The sequence below is a fragment of the Rhagoletis pomonella genome, unplaced genomic scaffold, assembly GCF_013731165.1.
Source record: "Rhagoletis pomonella isolate Grant_MI unplaced genomic scaffold, Rhpom_1.0 Rhpom_scaffold_00002, whole genome shotgun sequence".
NCBI lineage: Eukaryota > Metazoa > Arthropoda > Insecta > Diptera > Tephritidae > Rhagoletis > Rhagoletis pomonella.
The window spans coordinates 28,163,218-28,172,997 of NW_023458556.1; the positions used below are offsets into that span (position 1 = coordinate 28,163,218).

Consider the following 9,780-nt stretch of genomic DNA (forward strand, 5'->3'; position numbering starts at 1 on the left):
AACTCAAAGTGGTTAAAGTGAAAAGTAAACAAACGGATTTTAAGCTTAGCTAAATGTTATGTAAAACAAATCTCTCCACTTTTGCATTCAGTCATTCAACTTTCAAATATTTCTAAACAAATTTCATGCTTTGTTCGTGCTAAATATGTTCATTTTTACAAGTTGTCAGCAAAATAATTATCTTGTTTTAGTGTGCAAATTTCAATAGTGAACAATTCACATCTTTTGTTTCTCGCAAGTTAAGTGTTGACTTGCATGCAAACATGGATATACTATATGTTATGAGATACAAACGGATTCGCACATAATGCATTTCTATATTTTTTTTTAGTATTTGTAGTACTATTGTCTTCAATTTGTATCACTGCGTGCATTATAGAATTTTCAAATATATAGGGTGATGCAAAACTTTGGCGGCATTGATATGTGACATATTGATATTATTTTAAATATTTTTTTTAGACAATTGGCACTACAGGCTTTAGCAAACGTAGTCATTGAGCGATACTTAAGCGGTTGTGCAACGCATAAAAGCCTGATTATGGCAACTTAACTTAACTTAACGGATCGTAGAACTTAGAGTATCAAAATGAACCAGATTTCGAGGTGGCATTAAGTTAGGTTAAGTTTCGGCTGTTCAATTATAAGCAACACACATTTACCAGAATTTTGAAGAGAGAGCCGTAAGTTACGTTAAGTTGTTATAATCAGACCATAAAAGTGATCAAAACCGTTGATGTCCATTATTAAAAAAAATAATAACAATGAAAAACATGAGCGATGAGGCAACTGCGCCTACTGTAAGAAAAAACTAAGCACCAACAACGAGTCACTGTTGGGTGTAGCTTTTGGGCTGGCGGAGTTATCGATCTGTGAACGTTATCGTGACCTGACAAAAAAAAACTTTTTATCGCCTGAATTAGATGACATGCACTTGGTCAATATGTATGTATGTGGATTTAACAGGATGGTGGCACTTTCCACACAATCTCCCTATTACAAGCATCTGCCGTGTTATTGAATCACCCTATATGTAGGTACATAGGTTTGTACATATGCAAATACTTCTGCGGATATCAGTGTAATTTCGCGTCTGTGCGTACTTTTATTTAGGTTAGTGATGTTAATGCTGCTTATTTGAAGTTTTGACGAAACATGTGTTCACACATACATAAATATATCCACCTACATATGCATATATCTGTACATATGTATATTCCATATATTGTTTGACAAGTTTAGTGGGAGTCGCCGGAACACAAATGCCTACTTCTGCGCAGATGTTTGTACTAGAGCTTCAAATTAATCTCCTTACAAATAGAAGTTTAAAACTCCTTCCAACGTTGAGTTTAAGAAAATGCATATATGCATCTAAACTCGAGCAATGGAAAATGTAGAAAAGTTTTTGGAAAAAAAACCAAGGATGTGACTATCGGTTATTTTGCAAAATTTTCATTAGCAACTAAAACACAAAAATTATCCCCGAACGATGAGGAAAACTTAACTAAAAAGTGGAAAGTCGAAATATTATTTTTTAATTCTCTTAACATCCTGTAACCTGTATGAAGTAGTATTTCAAGCTATATTTTAGTTCCACCTTTTTTTGCATTAAAACAAAATTTAATTAACTTCTCAATGGAAGTATTATTTTCACAAGGTTCTATCATTTTCCAGCAAACCCAGAAGATCTAAAATCACAATCGAACTAAAAGGAAATGTGCGTATATTTTGGGGTGACTTTGCGACACATAAACGGATAAACAGTAGGCATATGCTTTGTGACCACACTAGCAGGACCATAAACAATGCATCGTAGAGCGTAAAGGCCACAATTTGTTATGGATGAATATACAGAAATAATTACACTCATGGTGATTATTGTGATAATACCCTGCAGAAAAAAAAAATTCTCAATTGATTAAAATAACTAACTTCTAGTTAGCTTTTTTGCGGGATTTGGATAAATAACAAACTTTTAATTAGCTATGACAAAACCAACTTTATGTTAGTTGCAAAGTCGTGAAGGAGCCATGCAGACGTTATCGGGAGTTTGTTTTCTTTACAAGTTTCTATTACAATATCCTCGTTAAAAAATTACTTTCAATACACTTTTTTTCTGCACTTCGCAGATTCTCTTTCGTATTCAGGACAAATAAAATAAAGGTCGAAATTTTATATTATCATTTTAGTGTTAAGTCTGATCGAATTCAAATATGAGGCCACACACAAAAGAACATGTAAACATATATGTACTTTTAAACAAAATAAGTAAATAAACAAAAAATTTAAAAATTTTAAAAATCTTGTCTTTTTTTTATTGATAGTTTATGTCCAAAAGTAATTAGCTACAAGTTAGTTGACATTTAATGCAGAGGAAACCAGTTCTATTTAGCCGCCATCGCGCTTCAAAAGTAGTTAGTTACGGCCAAAGGAAATAGTTAATAAATAGTTACCACTAGCCGACTGCTAGTTATTCAATAGTTGGCTACAAACTAGTCCCATTTCCTGCAGGGTATTGACAGAATGAAGTTGACTGTTAGGCGACTAAATAATACTCACCATGGTACCCTTATTCTTTGCATACTTTGCGGCTGAATTCGCCGCACGTTTTTCTCTGAATTTGTTAGTGAGGCCTGAGTAATATCGTAAATTATGTTTAGTAGCAGCGTGTAACGTAACTGCTTACGTTTATCATATCCATTTTATCGTATTGTTTGCACTTCACAATGCGTTGTGCCGGCATTGCCGTAGCGGCTTTAGTATAAATTTATTGCCTATACTGTAGGTATATATTTATATATGTATATATACATTTGTACTGAGAGCCGAACAAAAAGTTGCCACTTTGTTGTAATTTTCATTCAAAATTGCTTCATTTTATAAATTTTTTGTAGAAATAATTCGCTTTTTCAAAGATCAGTTAAAATAAAAACTAATTGCCAGATCTAAAAAAAAAAAAACGAAAAACTATCTGGCAAGTTTCAAAAAAATTTACACATCTTTTCTTTGATTAAAAGTCCGTGGTACTGCGTTCATTTTCTGAATTTTTTCATTAAATCGCGTTTTTTGGTCTCATCATAAAATCACATTTGGCCCTTTAAATGCTCATAATTTTACTAGAGTTGGGTGAGCTTTTTGAAGATTTGGTTTTGTGACCAAAAAATCTTAAAACTCGCCAAACTTCAGCGGTGTTAAGCATTTTTGCCATTCAAGGCATAGAATTTTTATTTAGCATTTTTTTTATATGTAAAAAAGAGCAACACCTTCAATAAAAAAATAATAATAAAATTAGCAAAAATCAACGACAAGTACTAGATACTTCAATCTTGCACTTCCACACCACTTATTCTTCCGATTTCGGTTTTTTATACAACCCCTTCACTTAGATAGTTATGGTCCAAATTTGCGTATCCGCATTCTTGTTTTCGCAGGAATCGAAAATTTTAAATTTTCCTATTGAATTTCTAAATAAAAACGTCAAATTTCGGCCCAATATTTAGTGTAATGTATACTTAGCTCTAAACAACTTATAATAAATGAAGTAATGAGTTGCGTTTTGGCGCTAGGTACATACAGTGGCGGTCAAAAATGGATGAATGGTGTTTCGGTTTTAATATTTACAAAGTTTTCAAACTAAAATGTTTTTTGGATAGTTTTTTTATAAAAATATGGTTCATGCTTTAACAAAAACTATATAAATCACACCTTCAAACTTTATACAGAACTTGAAAAATTCCAAAAATATGTATCTAAATTTTAAACTTTTTAACCAGAAGTTTTAGAAATTTTTTGGGTATGCAGTTAAGAGGCTTATAAAATTTTAGCAAAGTAAATTCAAGTTTTGAGCGCCTAAAAATCGCATTGATTTTTGATATTTTTTTTTTGTTGATGGCTTTGGTTTTCAACGTTCCTCGTGAATTTGTTCGCGGAGTACTTTGTCTATTAATATTTATATTTTTTTGCTATAGTTAATTTAAATGATTTATAAAAAACCCAAAAATTCCCAAAATAATTCACACAGGCTTACCACTTAATTATTCATTACCAAATCCACCATGGCAACTTTGTTTTCGGCATAGCCAGCAAGCAAACGAGCCATAGTAAAACACACACAGAATAGGCTTTGAAATGGCAGAGGCGTCGAGGGGGGGAAGAGGGGGCTGACTATTTACGCCGCACGTAAGCAACGTTGCGTTACGTTTGGTGCTTTCATTGCGACGGCGCTTCAACCACTCACAGCAGCAGTGTCAATCCAGTCAGACTACGGTGGGTTGATTGTTTGTTTGCTAGTTGAAGTTGTTTTCAGTCTGAAACGAATTGTTGTGAGCGATGGACGGAAGAGGAACTGGCTGCGTTTAGAATATTTCAACGGATTTGTGTATTTTTTTTTGTGCATTTGTGAATTGTTGATGGGGCAAAGAGGCTAGCTAGCCAGCAGCCAGTCAGTGTCAGAATCAGAGTCAATGCGGTGAAGTACAGTGACAGACAGCCACCACATAGACGGCAGGCCGGTAGATAAAATCAGATAGGCAGTGAAGCTTGAAGAGTTGAAGGTAAAAGAAGTTGGGGAGAACTGCCAAAAAGGGTGATGGCAGTTAGTGAATGCCGGTGAATTTTTTATGCACTAAATAGCGTTGAAGAATTTTGTAGCAAAAGCCATACTTTAAGGTGGAGAAATACTGTGAAATTAGGGTTTTATTAACACAATTTATGTATATACGTAAATAAAGTATATTTGTGCAAAAAAAAGTTATCAAAATATAATAACGAAATTACATAAAAAAAATACTCGAGCAATTGTTGCGCTGGGTTTATGCGCCTAAAAGTGTATCACGTCCGGCAAAAAGCACGCAAATGAACAGATAGAGGATTAAAGGAAGAGGATATAAAAACAGAAAAACCTCAGTGCATACACATACATACATATATGTGCAGACGTACACACGTACAATATCTACAGGAGACATAAAAGTCAAGTGGTGGTGGTACCTGCCGCTGTAGTGTTTGCACATGTGTGTGTATGTATGCGCAATTTTGTTTATGTGTGCGTAACTCTTCGCATATCCTTAAATAATTTTGCAACGCTTCCATACACAGATAGCGCGCGATTTGTAAGAAAAAATTGAAAAATTGCAATAAGAAAATCAAAAAATCAATCAAAATTTCACATCAAGCTGAGTGTATTGGCATCTTATTTTTAAAACTTCAATAAAAAATTTATTAAAGTGGAGTGTACGAGCAATAAATTAGTGTCAAAGAGAACGAAATAGGTTACAAAATCCTTAAAGCTCACAGAAACATTGTATGTATGTGCAGAAAAATCAAAGAAAAAGCAAAACCGACTACCAACAAACAAGTCAGCCAAATTAATAGAAGGCCAACTGCTAGACAGCCAAACCGCCCCCGAAAAGCAGGCAACACATCACACCGCAAAAGGACGAAGCATCAAAGCAAAAGGATAATTTGTTAGCGTGATTGTGCAGACATAGGGCGCCGTACAAAAAGGAAAATAACAAAAATTTAAATAACTTAAAAAAAAAACGCGGCGTGCAACGTGTCTGATCTGATAAAATCAAAGAAATTAAGCCTTGTATCTCATAGACACCAGCAATTTTAGCTAGCGTCTGCTTTAGCAGGTTAACAAAAACTACAAACAAACCAAAATTAAAATAACTCACTTTTCAAACCAAATACTCCATACCCGATTATCAGTGGAATTGTGCAGTGCATTAACGGTATACATACTTGCATAAACACATACCTACATACATATGTATGTATGTTGATGTGTTAAAGAGAACGCGAAGTGGTGGTTTATATTAGAAAATTCCTTTTGTTCCTCTCGACGTTTCTGGGGCGCATTTCGGAACCGAACAAATACTTCTGGAGTAGAAAATAATACAAAGACTGCAAATTTTGTATTTTTTTCACGATCAATGTAAGTATAGTTTGTCAAATACTTTTCGTTTTTACACATAAATACATACATAATTAAAAAAAGGTTTCAGAACATATTTTTAGTTTAGCATAAGATCTTGTTTTTAAATTACTTTCCGCATAATTTACTTAATTTTTCAGCACAAAAGTATTAACACTTAATACTGAAACTTTTACCTTACTTACTACATACAGTGGTCAAAAAAAATTATAGCCACACATATATTAACAATTTGTAACATATATATATTTTTTTTAATTTTTGTTATTTTTTATAAAAATATAGTTCAATCTTTAACAAAACCCATTTAAATCCAAGTTTCAAACTATGTGCAACATTCAAAAAAATCAACAAACTTTCTTAAAAATTTTCAGATTTTTAATTAGATTTCTTAGAAAGATTGTGGGTATGCAGTTTTGTAGCGCATTAAATTGTAGTAGTATAATGTGCTTGAAAAAACTCTAAAACTCTAAATATTGGCGTTAATTTTTTAGAATTTGCCCTAAATATTTGCTTCCACATAACGAATAACACAATTTATTTTTATATGGCAGAAAGCCGTAACATCTTCGACAAAAAATTCCAAAAAATCAACGGTAATGTTAAACCATTTGAAACTTGGACTTTATTGTACTAGAATTTAATCGGGCACACAACTGCATACTCAAAATCTTTCTACGAAATTAAAGATTAAAAATTTCGAAATTTTTACGAAAGTTGGTTAATTTTTTCTTTAACATTGCAGAAAGTTTGAAACAGAAATGCAAATTTTTTTGTTTTTAATATTGCAAAAAGTTTGAAAATAACATTTAAAAACTTAATTTTTATACCACTGCACTATGGTTCAGAAAGGGATCAAAAGTGGCCAAAATTCAACATCTTATCGGATTGCCTTGAAACTGGTCACTCGGGGATTCAAAACGGCTGATCCAATATGGCGGACGATATGTTCAAAATCAATCGGATTAGTTTCAACCGTGTTACTCAAGGTGGTCGCTGATTTAAGATTTGACATTAAATTTTAAAAATTCAAAATGGCGGATTATATTTTGAAAATATATCGGATTACTTTCAACCTTGCTACTCAGGGTTTTTTGCTGATTGTGAAAACAAACTCTGAATTTCAATATTCAAAATGGTGGATTAAACATAGAGTTTTTTTTTTAATTTGTCTAATTTGCCTAGAACATTTTTAGAGGCCTGTTTGAAATCAAAAACTGTAAATTTACTATCCGATTTTATAAATTCGAAAAGGCCTATTCAATATCACTTACAAACAATTTTACGATATTCCTTAAAAATTCGCTTCTTGGAGGTTTTTTAGATTGAATATTACGAAAAGGATGTTTTAAAAATATTTTGGATTTCTTTGATGACATGGAGTACCCATCAAATTTCGTTAAAATTTTCAGATTTCCTCAATTAAAGAAAGGAAGAAGAGACCAATTTCAGTGGTATTGGAGCACTATTAGTATTTTTAGCCGCATCTTATATGGAGTCGCGAGTCTGTGCACCGCCCCAGTATATGCCACACAATTTTGTTATTCGTCCTGCAGAATCGGCATTGCTTTTGTCGGTAAATTTCCATTTAGTTCACTCATAAAATTTTTACATTATATTTTACCATGAGTTTCTTCTTCTTGTCTGGCCAAGGTATAAGGTGCCTCAGAAAGTTTCTTTTCTCTTTGCAGATTTATCGTCAATTTCATTTTCTTATATACCAATATGTCCTGGAATATAAAGAACCCAAACTCTATTGGTTAGACCCCTTCGCTTTATTTTAGATAGATACTTGTAAAGAGAGATGACATCTAGAAGACCTTCCTTGTTGATAAGAATAGAACTATCTTAGTATTCCTTATGATGAAAACAGTTACATTGGTTGAACAATGTTTTTCTTTCACTTTATCGATAAACACCTGAAAGTTTATTATATCAAAATCCACAATTGACCACTGATAATGTGTTTCTTGATTAATATCCTTTGGTTTAAAAACAGTGGGACATATTTGTACTTAGTCGAAATAAAGTCGACTCCAAAGTTAGTTGCAGCTTTTTTTGACATATATTCAATTGAAACTTATGTCGAAAGGCTGCCACTAACTTTAGTGTCGACTTTATTTTGACTATGAATATGTTGCAGTCAATCAAAAAAAATGCCACCTATACATTTCCATTTGAAAACGGGTGGCTCCTTCTGTTTTTGTATCGCTTACAATTGAAAAAAGTCGAGACTCGAGTCGAGTTATTACTAAAAAATATATTTATGGCCTGATTTTTAGAAGAATATTGCACCAGCGTACGTTCTTATAGGGGTCGTCATGCATGCCGATAACAGTTACGAAAAGTGACCTGTCAGCAGTTTTCAATAAAGCAACTAAACAAGACTTTCTTATCGCCGGAAAGCCCATATCGCTGATGTGAGTTCACATAACGTAGTAAATGTCCCGTGAAAGTCCCTATTACCGACCGGGGTTGGAGGCTCCTTTTGGTGAAAATTCTCAAAGTGAACTTAAAGGTATATTCGACAAACCATCAAAAAGCTAAAATGTTGAGTTATTCCTTGCGCTGGACTATTGCCTGAAATGTGGTTAAGCCCGTCAAAATCTAAGCACATTTCTGCTTTCTTTTCCGCAATCATTCTTCAAAACGAACAAAATTTACATATATATATATACATTTTTACAGCAGACCTTCGCCGCAGGGAATTGCAAATGGTCATAGGAAAAATGACTTTCGCCCCTTTTTCCAGACACTTTTTAATTACATTAAAACATCATAAAAAAAAGTCCTTCCCCTTTGGGAAGCGTTTGTCAATTACAAGGATTCATTGAATTAAATTAAATTGCAATCATTGACGAATAAAAAAAAAAATAGTTATGCGAACCGAGGTGAAGTGAAAGTGCTGCTCTGGAGGATTGCACACCTCGAAATCACACCAGAGCAAGCAATTAGAGTGACTGCAAAGAATCATCTAGGCATGTAGTAGTTGGAGAAATACGCAAATACTTGTAAAATGCTCATTTCAACACTTGTGCATGCAAGTACATAATCCATCTAGCAATTGCATAATGAAAATTTCACTACAAAACAACAACATAACCCCTTACCACAGCCACAGAAGTCATCATAAATAAATAAAATGGTATACAACAACCTGCGCATAGTTCTGCAGAAGAAATAGTGCTAAAGTAGTGCAACACTGCTGAGCGAAAATATTTGCTAAGAACTTTGAAAAAAAAAATGTTAAATGTCAGAAAGCTTTCACTAGCTGAATTATGCTTTCACAACAGCAGCAGTTTTTGTGGCGCTGTGGTTCGCTGCAGTTGCCTGTTGGCACACATTTATAGAAACTCCTTCGAATGGAGGATGTCACTTGCAGTTGCTCCATGGGTCACAGTGGCAAGTGTATTTGCGGCCAAAGGAAATTCAAATAAATATTAAAAAAAAAGAGAAAAAAGAAAAAAAAAGTAAATTAAATTGGAAGTTGTGGGCATGTTTGTGACGTTTTAGGCCCCCTAAGGAAATGTCTAGGATGCGCCAAATGATGACAATTATGAGATACTGCAGAAGTAGACGGGTGGGAAAGTGACTAACAGAATAGACTGTACTACATAAGTGCATATGTATGTATATGTACATAGACTGTAGTTTATTCCCTATCAGGGCGAACACTTGGTGATGCGCCAGCGCTAGTCGAGCCTAACGGCAGATCCAATTATCGAGCTGCCAGGAATAGTAGTAGCATCGGGGCGTGGATAGACGGGTACTATAAAAAATACATAAATGTGTACATGCATACGCTGTATAACTTAACATAACATAACTTAAAAGAAAATAGG

The 9,780-nt window shown here is 33.6% G+C and overlaps 1 protein-coding gene across 1 annotated transcript in view; it reads left to right on the forward strand.

The window, feature by feature from the left end:
- Positions 1 to 4,266: 4,266 nt before the first annotated feature.
- Positions 4,267 to 9,780, forward strand: part of LOC118733382 (proton channel OtopLc) — a gene marked incomplete in the record, with an annotated part of 111,586 nt that continues 106,072 nt past the window's right edge. The window contains 2 exon segments of the mRNA XM_036462747.1: positions 4,267 to 4,553; positions 5,098 to 5,927.